The sequence below is a fragment of the Physeter macrocephalus genome, chromosome 6 (genome assembly GCF_002837175.3).
Source record: "Physeter macrocephalus isolate SW-GA chromosome 6, ASM283717v5, whole genome shotgun sequence".
Taxonomy (NCBI): domain Eukaryota; kingdom Metazoa; phylum Chordata; class Mammalia; order Artiodactyla; family Physeteridae; genus Physeter; species Physeter macrocephalus.
Window position 1 is genome coordinate 90,309,381 of NC_041219.1, and position 3,539 is coordinate 90,312,919.

Here is a 3,539-nt window from a genome sequence, read left to right on the forward strand (position 1 = left end):
AGCCTGCGCCCCGCAACGGGAGAGGCCACAGCGGAGGGAGGCCCGCATACCACAAAAAAAAAAAAAAAAAAAAACCATGTAAGAGAGGTATTACTATATGCCATTTTATGGATCAGAAAATTGAGATAAGGAAGGCTTAAAGACTTTCCAAAGATCCTACAACTAGTAAGAAACAGAACTAGGATTTGATGACTTGACCCAGGTATGTCTCAGGCCATAGGAAGAGACACAGGAGAAGTTCAGAAAAACAAAATCTATTGTACTCACAGGTACTAGAAACAGTAGGCATGGCATACCATACAGGGCCATGTGGGGAAGCACCAGCATTGGTGAGGTGGCAGAAGGGGAAAGAGAGAGAGCATGGCCTAGAGCCTTTACTGGGGTTTTCACTAGAAGGCAAGGCAGAGCAGGAACAGTTTGGAACTGCCTAGGTTGAATAATTTTGGGAGGTTCTGTGCTATAGGGGTGGTCCCTAGTTGCCTGGTACCTGGCTGTGGGATGGTTAAGGCAGACAAATATTGTTTCCTGGCTTGTAAGGGCTACATAGAGGAGAGATGGCTGTGAATTGGTTAGTGTGAATATTAAAGGCATTCTCCCTGCTAATTCCTTTGCTATCTTTAAGAATTAGCTATCCCTGGTGAGAAGCAGACTCTCCACAGCCAGAAAGTTTAAGATGTCAAAATATCACATTATACAAAAAATTAAAAATATAAACAATATACTGAGCTAGCTCCTTACTGGCAGTTCTCAAAGCTCATTTTACAAGCCAGTTAAACATCTTTGTCACTGAATCTGAATGAATTCTGCCAACTTGTCTACTGATTGGTTCATTGGATTATGTTCACAGGTTAATTTGGACTTGGTAGCTAACAAGGGCTTGACTGCTGGCTGAAGAAACAATAGGAGAAAAGTCTCAGTCTCCCTTAAGTAATTAATTGCATCAGCCATAAGACAGGAAGGCCAGAATGAACCAGCTGACTGAGCCAACACGTTTGAATAGTGATCTTGAGGCTGAGTTTGTGTCTCAGTGTCAGGTCAGAGCAAGTGAACCTGGGCAAGTTCTAGGTTAGCATAAGTTAGCTAAATCTGGTATGAGAACACAGAATGTAGCAAGGTCTGAATATAACACTCTTAAATAGAACTTAATTATGGATCTGTAGAGGGGAATAAGTAATCATGACCCATTGAGACAGGTGCCTTTCCACAGTAGAACATCTGGGGTATCTCTGGACTAAATTCCTTGTGCTCTTATTTCTAAATTTTAAAACTTTAACGTATTTTTAAATGTTTTAACATCATGTGACTTTTCTAGGAGAAGAAGAAAAAATAACCAAAAAAATTCTCATCTTAATTAAAATAGTACCAAGTCTCTGGTTTCCTTGTGTCCCTCCATCCAAGGATGTTTTCCTTCACACATTCAGCCAGCACCTTCAAAAACCTCAATTTCAAACACTCTCCTACCACAGTCACCTCTCTGACTGATTCATTTAATTTAGCGTTCCTACACCAACCATTTTTCACATGCATTGAGAACACTAATCCTTTACGTCGACCACATTTTCATTTCATACCACTCATATCCTTACTTCTCTCATTACACAGGCAAGATTCATTCATTTAATCACCAAGGAAATTTCTTAACTCCGTAACTCATCTCTCCTTTTATTACATCACATGTCTGACATAAATGCAATGACTGACTTACTCTGCACATATACCAAACACGAGAAAAATCACATAAGAGTGACCACTGGACTCAAATTTATAACCAAAAATCTGGACTATACTTCACCACTGCAACTAATCCAAAGTAGTTATTTCAAACACCAGTCTCCCCCTGCATACCCCCACTGATGACTTTACCTTTCACCTTATTGACAATATAGAGGCTATAAATAGGAAACTCCCTTCCCTTCCAGATACAAAATCTTCCCTGTATCTTTCTCCACACTCTTTGCTTTCCTTCATCTAACAATGGATCAAGCATCCCTATTCCCAAGGTAAACTCCTCCAGTTATTCTCTGGCTCCTATTGACATTCCCCTTTCAATAAATTCAGCCCTTCCACCTACATTAGCAACTTCTCTCTGCATCTGCAAATGCTGTAATCTATCATCCATCTAAGTATTTTATTAAAGACTGAGCAGCATCAGCTTCATCTAGAGTTGAGGGTGTAGAATATAAGGAAATCAAAGATACTATTGAGACTAGAAAGTTAGTGAAGGTGGTTCAAAACTTGAACTTGGACCCCAGAGTCAAGAAATAATGTGTATAGAGAAAGGAGTTAGGGCCCAGAGGAAATAGGCAAAAAATGAGGTTCGAAATGCTAATTTTATTCCAAGGGAAAGTTTCTTCTTTTTGAGAAACACAGCACCATCACCAAGTTCACCATCCTCAGGCTATCTGCTGACCCCCACATCCAGGCTCTGCGTTTTGTGCTATTCCTTGGCGTTTACTTCCTAACCCTGATGAAGAATCTGGTGATGCTGCTGGTGATCAGTGCTGATTCCCGTTTCCATGTACCTATGTACTTCTTCCTAGGGCAACTCTCCTTCCTTGATATCTGCTACTTCTCAGTCTCAGTGCCCAAGTTGCTGGAAAATCTCTTGTCTAAAAGGAAAGCAATCTCAGTAGCGGGTTGCATGGCCCACATCTTCTTCGTATCTGCCTCTGAGGGCATTGAATCCTTCCTGTTCCTAGCAATGGCCCATGACCACTATGTTGACATTTGTCATTCTCTGTTATTCAGTCAGGTGATGAGAAAGCAACTGTGTGTGGGACTGCTGTTGGCCTAGTGGGGCCTGGGTTTTCTGGATGATCACATCAATATCTTTGGAGCTGGCAATTTAGAGTTCTGTGAGACCCACACTGTCTCCTATTTCAGTTGTGAGCTGCCCTCTCTCTTCCCTCTAGCCTGCTCCACCAATCTCACTGTCCTGGACAGGTCTTATGTCACATATAGCCTTGGAACTGTCCTCCTCATTTTCTTCTCCTGTGCTCGCATTGTGTCCACCATTCTGAGTATCAACTCCACCACAAGCCAAAAAAAAAGGATTTCTCCGCCTGTTCCTCCTACCTCACTGTAGTATCTTGTCTAAGTCTTAGATTTTCACTTGAGCAACTGGGTAAAAATGGTGGCATCACTTACTAAAATCAGCATGATTGGGGGAAATGCACAATAGAAGGGTGAAAATTAAGGATTTGATTTTTTGTCAGTTTGGCTAGTTGCATTTTGGCTAAACTGCTTAAGATGCTTATTAGACATTAAAGTAGAATGTCAAGTTGTACATATTATTTTGACGTTCTGGGGAGAGGTCAGGGCTAGTATTTGGCATATATGTGGTATTAAGAGATATAAGATTAACATAGAACATCTAAGGAAAATGAAGTGAAGAGAAGGTCCTGGGAATGAGATCTGGAGCAGTCCAGCATTTCTAGTTCAAGTTGAGAATGACCCAGCAAGAGAAACAGGAGCAGCAGCCATTAAGTAAGAAAGAAAATCAGGAAATTTTTGTGTCATAAAATCCAAGGAAAGAGAAT

The 3,539-nt window shown here is 41.0% G+C and overlaps 1 pseudogene; it reads left to right on the forward strand.

Moving 5' to 3' along the window:
- The first annotated feature begins 965 nt into the window (after nucleotides 1-965).
- On the forward strand, nucleotides 966-3,150 carry LOC112064710 (olfactory receptor 8S1-like; annotated as a pseudogene).
- Nucleotides 3,151-3,539: the final 389 nt, after the last annotated feature.